This window comes from Herpailurus yagouaroundi, unplaced genomic scaffold, assembly GCF_014898765.1.
Source record: "Herpailurus yagouaroundi ecotype Mexico unplaced genomic scaffold, PumYag 67623, whole genome shotgun sequence".
Classification (NCBI taxonomy): Eukaryota; Metazoa; Chordata; class Mammalia; order Carnivora; family Felidae; genus Herpailurus; species Herpailurus yagouaroundi.
The window spans coordinates 1895954-1905329 of NW_024420424.1; positions in this window are offsets into that span (position 1 = coordinate 1895954).

Here is a 9376-nt window from a genome sequence, read left to right on the forward strand (position 1 = left end):
TTGATCATGGTGAATAATTCTTTTTATATGCCGTTGAATTCGATTTGCTAGTATCTTATTGAGAATTTTTGCATCCACATTCATCAGGGATAATGGCCTGTAGTTCTCTTTTTTTACTGGGTCTCTGTCTGGTTTAGGAATTAAAATAATACTGGCTTCATAGAATGAGTCTGGAAGTTTTCCTTCCCTTTCTATGTCTTGGAATAGCTTGAGAAGGATAGGTATTATCTCTGCTTTAAACGTCTGGTAGAACTCCCCTGGGAAGCCATCTGGTCCTGGACTCTTATTTGTTGGGAGATTTTTGATAACCGATTCAATTTCTTCGCTGGTTATGGGTCTGTTCAAGGTTTCTATTTCCTCCTGATTGAGTTTTGGAAGAATGTGGGTGTTCAGGAATTTGTCCATGTCTTCCAGGTTGTCCAATTTGTTGGCATATAATTTTTCATAGTATTCCCTGATAATTGTTTTTATCTTTGAGGGATTGGTTGTAATCATTCCATTTTCATTCATGATTTTATCTATTTGGGTCATCTCCCTTTTCTTTTTGAGAATTCTGGCTAGAGGTTTGTCAATTTTGTTTATTTTTTCAAAAAACCAACTCTTGGTTTCATTGATCTGCTCTACAGTTTTTTTAGATTCTATATTGTTTATTTCTGCTCTGATCTTTATTATTTCTCTTCTTCTGCTGGGTTTAGGCTGCCTTTGCTGTTCTGCCTCTATTTCCTTTAGGTGTGCTGTTAGATTTTGTATTTGGGATTTTTCTTGTTTCTTGAGATAGGCCTGGATTGCCATGTATTTTCCTCTCCGGACTGCCTTTGCTGTGTCCCAACGCGTTTGGATTGTTGGATTTTCATTTTCGTTTGTTTCCATATATTTTTTAATTTCTTCTCTAATTGCCTGGTTCACCCACTCATTTGTTAGTAGGGTGTTCTTTAACCTCCATGCTTTTGGAGGTTTTCCAGACTTTTTTCTGTGGTTGATTTCCAGCTTCATAGCATTGTGGTCTGAAAGTATGCATGGTATGATTTCAATTCTTGTAAACTTATGAAGGGCTGTTTTGTGACCCAGGATATGATCTATCTTGGAGAATGTTCCATGTGCACTCGAGAAGAAAGTATATTCTGTTTCTTTGGGATGCAGAGTTCTAAATAGATCTGTCAAGTCCATCTGATCCAATGTCTCATTCAGGGCCCTTGTTTCTTTATTGACCGTGTGTCTAGATGATCTATCCATTTCTGTAAGTGGGGTGTTAAAGTCCCCTGCAATTACCACATTCGTATCAATAAGGTTGCTTATGTTTATGAGTGATTGTTTTATATATTTGGGCGCTCCGGTATTCGGCGCATAGACATTTATAATTGTTAGCTCTTCCTGATGGGTAGACCCTGTCACTATTATATAATGTCCTTCTTCATCTCTTGTTACAGCCTTTACTTTAAAGTCTAGTTTGTCTGATATAAGTATGGCTACTCCAGCTTTCTTTTGGCTTCCAGTAGCATGATCAATAGTTCTCCATCCCCTCACTCTCAATCTAAAGGTGTCCTCAGGTCTAAAATGAGTCTTTTGTAGACAGCAAATAGATGGGTCTTGTTTTTTTATCCATTCTGATACCCTATGTCTTTTGGTTGGCGCATTTAATCCATTTACATTCAGTGTTAGTATAGAAAGATATGGGTTTAGAGTCATTGTGATGTCTGTATGTTTTATGCTTGTAGCGATGTCTCGGGTCCTTTGTCTCACAGGGTCCGCCTTAGGATCTCTTGTAGGGCTGGTTTAGTGGTGACAAATTCCTTCAGTTTTTGTTTGTTTGGGAAGACCTTTATCTCTCCTTCTATTCTAAATGACAGACTTGCTGGATAAAGGATTCTCAGCTGCATATTTTTTTCTGTCTAGCACACTGAAAATCTCGTGCCCATTCTTTCTGGCCTGCCAAGTTTCAAAAGAGAGATCAGTCACGCGTCTTATAGGTCTCCCTTTATATGTGAGGGCACGTTTACCCTTTGCTGCTTTCAGAATTTTCTCTTTATCCTTGTATTTTGCCAGTTTCACTGTGATATGTCGTGCCAAAGATCGATTCAAGTTATGTCTGAAGGGAGTTCTCTGTGCCTCTTGGATTTCAATGCCTTTTTCCTTCCCCACTTCAGGGAAGTTCTCAGCTATTATATCTTCAAGTACCCCTTCAGCACCTTGCCCTCTCTCTTCCTCCTCTGGGATAACAATTATGAGTATATTATTTCTTTTTAGTGTATCACTTAGTTCTCTAATTTTCCCTCATACTCCTGGATTTTTTTATCTCTCTTTTTCTCAGCTTCCTCTTTTTCCATAACTTTATCTTCTAGTTCACCTATTCTCTCCTCTGCCTCTTCAATCTGAGCCGTGGTGGTTTCCATTTTGTTATGCATTTTCTTTAAAGCGTTTTTCAGCTCCTCGTGACTGTCCCTTAGTCCCTTGATCTCTGTAGCAAGAGATTCTCTGCTGTCAACTATACTGTTTTCAAGCCCAGTGATTAATTTTATGACTATTATTCTAAATACACTTTCTGTTATATTATTTAAATCCTTTTTGATCAGCTCATTAGCTGTTGTTATTTCCTGGAGATTCTTCTGAGGGGAATTCTTCCGCTTGGTCATTTTGGATAGTCCCTGGTGTGGTGAGGACCTGCAGGGCACTTCCCCTGTGCTGTGGTGTATAACTGGAGTTGGTGGGCGGAGCCGCAGTCAGACCTGATGTCTGCCCCCCGCGCACCACTGTGTCCACAGTCAGACTGGTGTGTGCCTTCTCTTCCCCTCTCCTAGGGGCGGGATTCACTGTGTTTTGGGGTGGCCTGTCTGGGCTACTTGCACACTGCCAGGCTTGTGATGCTGGGGATCTGGCGTCTTAGCTGGGGTGGGTAGTCAAGGTGCACAGGGGCAGGAGGGGCAGGCTTAGCTTGCTTCTCCTTAGGTGATCCACTTCAGGAGGGGCCCTGTGGCAGCAGCAGGGAGTCAGATCCGCTGCCGGAGGTTGGCTCCGCAGAAGCGCAGAGTTGGGTGTTTGCTCGGAGCGAGCAAGTTCCCTGGCAGGAACTGGTTCTCTTTGGGATTTTGGCTGGGGGATGGGCGGGGGAGATGGCGTTGGCGAGCGCCTTTGTTCCCCACCAAACTGAGCTCTGTCGTCAGGGGGCTCAGCAGCTCTCCTTCCCTTTGTCCTCCAGCCTTCCTGCTTTCTGAGCAGAGCTGTTAACTTATGACCTCCCAGACGCTAAGTCGCGCTTGCTGTGGGAACACAGTCCATCAGGCCCCTCCACTTTTTGCAAGCCATACTCAGGGGCTCTGCTTGGCCGGAGAGCCGCTCCTCCGCCCCGGCTCCCTCCCGCCAGTGGGTGGAGCGCGCACTGCCTTGCCGCCCTTCCTATCCTCTTCCGTGGGCCTCTCCTCTGCGCTTGGCTCCGGCGACTCCATTCTGCTAAACCTCTGGCGGTTCTCTGGGTTATTTAGGCAGGTGTAGGTGGAATCTAAGTGATCAGCAGGACGCGAGGTGAGCCCAGCGTCCTCCTATGCCGCCATCTTCCCTCTCCCCATGTGCACTTTTAAAGACTGTGAAGTCTGCTGATTTCTTTTTAGACTCGATTTCAAAAACTTAATTTTCTAAACGCAGGGTTATCCTGTGTGAGAAGCTTCCTAGCTGAGAGGTTATTTTTGGCTTATAGTTTGAATATGCTCAAGTAAAGTATGGAAGGGCAAGCTGCACTATTTAAAGCAGCAGATTCAAAGCTCTGTTGTTTTGTTTTTTTTTAATTTTTATTTTTAAAATGTATTTATTTATTCCAAGAGAGAAAGAGAGAGAGAGAGAGAGAGAGAGAGAGAGAGAGAGAGAGAGGCAAAGAAAGAGAGGCACAGAGAGAGAGGGAAAGAGAAAATCCCAAACAGGCTCCATGTTGTCAGCACAGAGCCTGATGCAGGACTCAATCCCATGAACCATGAGATCATGACTTGAGTTGAAATCAAGTCAGATGCTTAATGGACTGCTCCACTCAGGTTCCTTTCTACTTTTTTTTTTTTTAATGGAATGTTCTTAATATATCTGTTTGAACCATGTGGTCTAATGTGTCATTCAAAGCCACTGTTTCCTTGTTCATTTTCAGTCTTTATAATCAGTCCATTGATCTGAGTGGGGTGTTAATGTTCCCTGCTATTATTGTACACTGTCAATTCCTTTTTAAAATCTCTGTTAATAGTTGCTTTATGCATCCAGGTGTTTCGTGTTTAGTACATATATATTTACAGTGATTATAACTTCTTGTTGTATTGTTCCCTTTATGACTATGTAGTGTCCTTTTTTCCTTCTAACAATCTTTGTTTTAAAGTCTATTTTGTCCAATACAACTACTGCACCCCCAACTTTCTTTTTATTTCCATTTGTGTGATAAGTGTTTCTCCATTCCTTCACTTTCAATCTGTATGTGTCTTTAGGTATGAAGCGAGTCTCTTGTAGGCAGCACATCAGTGGGTCTTGTTTTTTATTCATTGTCACAGTATGTTCATGAATTGGATAATTTAATCCATTTATATTCAAAGTAATTATTGACAGGTATGTACCTTTTCACATTTTATTACTTGCTCTCTTCTATTATGCTTTGATGGCTTTCTTCAGTTATATGCTTGGATTCCTTTCTGTTTATTTTTTCTGTATCTATTATAGGTTTTTGATTTGGGGTTACCATTAGGTTCATATGTAACATCTTACACATATAGCAGTCTATATTAAGTTTATGGTTACTTAAATTTGAACCCAATCTAAAAGCACTAATATTTTATTCCTGAACCATGTTTTATGTATATGATGTCATACTTTGCAGCTTTTTATTTTGTGAATCCCTTGACTGATTTGTAGATCTAATTAATTCTACTGCTTTTGTGCTTTATCCTCCATACTGTTTTCATAAGTGATTAATCTGCTTTTGTTATATGTTTGCATTTACCTGTGAAATTTTGTTTTCTTTCCTAATTTTTTATTCCTGTTTATGTCATGTTCTTTCCATTCAAAAGATTTTTTAAAATAATTATTATATGGCTTTTTTTTGGTGGAAATAAAGCCCTTTAACTTTTGTTTGGAGAATTCTTTAGCTCTCCTATTCTGAATGATATGATATATGATATTCTTGTTTGCAAGAATTTTGTTTTTTCCTTTCAGCACTTTGATTATATCATGCCACTTCCTTCTAGCCTGCAATGTTTCTGCTGACAAATTAGCTGATAGCCTTATGGGGCTTCCCTTTTGCATCTTATCTTTTTCTTCCTATTTTTAATTTTCTCACCATATCACTACCTTTTTTTTCCATTCTATTCTTATGTGTCTTGGTATGGATATTCTTCCTTGATGTTTTTGGAAACTCTGCCCTTGGATCCTGAAGTCTTTTTCTTTTATCAGATTAGGAAGTTTTCAGCTATTATTTCTTAAAGGTTTTTTTTTTTTTTAACATTTATTCATTTTGAGAGTGAGAGATACAGACCATGAGCGGGGGAGAGGCAGAGAGAGAGGGAGACACAGAATCAGAAGCAGGCTCCAGACTCTGGGCCTGACACAGGGCTCGAACTCACGGACTGCGAGATCATGACCTGAGCCAAAGTTGGACACTCAACCGACGGAGCACCCAGGCACCCCTCAGCTATTATTTCTTTCAATCAATGTTCTGCCTTTTCTATTCTCGTTTTCAGATCCCTGTGATGCAAATGCTATTATTCTTGATCATGTCACTGAGTCTCTGTAATCCATTCTTGTTTATGATTTATATGTGTGTGTATATATATATATATATATATATATATATATATATTTCTTTTTGTTGTTCATCTTGGTTGCTTTCCATTGCATTTTTTTTCCAGATTGCTGATGTGTTTTGTGTCCTGTACTCTGCTATTGTTTTTCTTTAGTGTTATTTTAAGTTCTTCATCTCTGATAGTGTTTTTTATATCTTTTTTGAAGGTCTCACTGAGATCCTCCACATTTTCTGAAGTTAGGCAAGTATATTTCTGACCATTACTTTGAATTCTTTATCAGGCATGTTGCTTGTCTCTGTTTCATTTAGCTCTTCTGTTGTTTTGTCCTGTTTTTTCATATAAAATGTATTTCTCTGTCTCCTCATTTTATCTAACTTTCTGTGTTTGTTATTTTTTTAAGTCATTTAAATTCCAGTTTGTTAACATACAGTACAATACTAGTTTCAGGTATAAGGTTCAGTGATTCACCCCTCACATACAATACCCAGTGCTGAAAATAACAAATGCCCTCCTTAATACCAATCACCTATTTTTTTTTATCTTCCAAGTTTCAATTTCAATTCCAGTTTGTTAACATACAGTGTAATATTAGTTTCAAGTGTAGGGTTTAGTGATTCATCACTAAAATACAGCATCCAGTGCTTATCACAGCAAGTTTATTTCTTTAAGCAATCTCTGCACCCAACTTGGGGCCCAAATTCACAACCCTGAAATCAAAAGCCATGTACTCTACTGACTGAGACTGCGAGGCACCCCAATAAGCCCTCTGATTTTTAAAGTACCCCAAGTTAAGCCCTGCTGATGCTAAAAATTTGCAAAGTCAAGTCCCACTAGTTTTCAAAGCCAAATGTTATGAAGACTTGTCTTCCCCATGCAGGTATCCCATGCCTGGGGTACCTGATATGGGATCTAATCCTTTGGCTATTCTGTTTCTGTGGTGTTCCTCCAATTTACAGTCAGTCATCTCTATCCCCCTTACTTCTTTCAGCTTTGCTTCCTCACTACAATTAACTTTGGAAAACCTATTCTTCCAGTCTTGGGATCGTTTTAAGACTAAGTTTCACTAATGTGTCTGTTTTTTTGTTGTAACCAGGGAAGGAGGTGAGCTCAGGATCCTCCTACTCACCCATCTTCCCAGACACTTTCCAAGACACATGCCCTTTCTCTGAGTCTGATTGGCAGTTGGGAAAATGAAGAGCTAATTACACTACCCATTAAAATTGACTATGGAAAGTTTTATCAGAGAATAAAGGGATGATTTGAAAATAAAACATTTAATTGTACACAGGAAGGGTATTTTAAAGTTTGCATTATCCATGTTCTGATTCTATTTACATATGATTTATTTCTTTGATTATAGACATGTAGGGTTTTGTTTTTGCTTTTATTTTTTGGTTTCCCTCTACCTCATCACCTGCACACACCATAATAACAATGACCTCTTTTTCTTGGAACACTGAAGAAATAGAAACATTGTAAAAATATTCCTTCCTTTTTTCTCTCAAAAATATTTAAAACTGATTTTCAACTTTTTTCCCACTGTGTTCAGGTTGATTAAATTTTCTATGTTAAAAATAATGTTATCATTCTCAGGTCCCATTTAAGATATCATAAAAATACACCACCATTTCTGCCATTTAATGCCACTATGGGCCTGGAGAGAATGGGCTTTACAAACACTTAGAAATGTAAATCACTAGAAATGAGACTGGGAGAGACACTAGCCTTTGAAGTATCATCAAACCAATAGTGAGTTTCATATTTTTATTTTCATTTTTCATGGCCTGCACTGAAGGCAGCTGGAAGCCTGGATGGGACACCAGCATGAGACAGAAAGAGCTCAAGGAAAATTCCCTTGTTCAGGCTTAAAATGTGATTAAATGACTTCTTATGCTCAGAGGAAGATTTTATATTCACATTTTATTTTCATTTATTTTTTATCTTTTTTAAAATCACATTCCTTATCCCAGTCTCCAGGAAATAGTACTGTATTGACAAGCAAAATATTGGAGGAGGTTGTTGGGGACTTTTCCTTTTCATTTTAGGCACTGTTTTCCCAAAATCATGGCAATCAATCCTTCTATTTTCTTAATAATTAAATTTATCTCTATAAACTTTTCTTTCAGAACTACTTTCTCCATTTGAGGTATAAAATGAGTTTGTTTCTTTGAGTTCTTTCTTGTTTATTAATGTAAGCTATTATCATAAATAAAGTTCCCTATCATTACTGCTTTTGCAGCATCCAATATGTTTTGATGTGCTATACTTCCATTTTCATTTGTTTTGACATATTTCTTGATCTTTCTGCTTTCCTCTTGTTGATTTCTCGTTTCATACTATTGTGGTAAAAAATATATTTGGTATGATTTCAATCTTTTCAAATTGGTGAGAATTGTTTTGTGGCCTATCACATGATCTATCCTGGAGAAAGTTTCAAGTGCACTTGAAGAGAATGTGTATTCTAATACAGTTGAATGGGACGCTCTGTATATATGTTATGTCAATTTGGTTTAATGTATTGTTTAAGCCCAATGTTTCCTTGTTGATTTTCTCTCTGAATGATTTATCCATTGCTGAAAAAGGGGCACTGAATTCCCCTACTACCGTTGTACTGTTGTCAATTTCTCATTTCAGATCTATTAGTATTTTCTCGATATACTTAGGTAATTCAAATTTGGGAACACATAATTTTAATTGTTATATCTTCTTAATCAATTAAAACGTTTATCATTATATAATGATTTCTTTGTCTGGTATTACTGTTTTGGGCTTCATGTTTATTTTGTCTGAAATAATTATAGTTTCCCCCATTTTCTTTTGCTGCCTATTTGTATGTAATATCTTTTTCATCCATTCATTTTAAGCTTATTTGAGTCTTTTTTAGGTATCATATATTTAGGTCTTTTGTTTTTGTTTTTGTTTTTGTTTTTTTTTAATATAAAGTTTATTGTCAAATTGGTTTTCATACAACACCCAGTGCTCATCCCAACAGGTGCCCTCCTCTATGCCCATCACCCACTTTCCCCTCCCTCCCACCTCCCATCAACCCTCAGTTTATTCTCAGTTTTCAAGGGTCTCTTCTGGTTTGCCTCCCTCCCTCCCTAACATTTTCTTTACCTTCCCTTCCCCCTCCCCCATGGTCTTCCATTAAGTTTCTCAGGATCCACATAAGAGTGACAACATATGGTATCAGTCTTTCTCTGTATGACTTATTTCACTTAGCATAACACTCTTCAGTTCCATCCACATAGCTACAAAAGGCCAGATTTCATTCTTTCTCAATGCCAAGTAGTATTCCATTGTATCTATAAACCACAGCTTCTTTATCCATTCATCAGTTGATGGAAATTTAGGCTCTTTCCATAATTTGGCTATTGTTGAAAGTGCTGCTATAGGTCTTTTGTTTTTTTTTTTTAATCTGTCCAGACACTAAACTCAATGAAGAGCATGTCACTCTTATTCCATTTGTCCCAGTTCATGACATCCACCACTTTACTTTCTGTTTCAATGAGTTCAACTGTATTAGATTCCACATGTAAGTGATGGCATACATGATTTTTCTCTGTCTGGTGTATGTCACTTACAATAATGTCCTATAGATACATAGATGTTGTCCA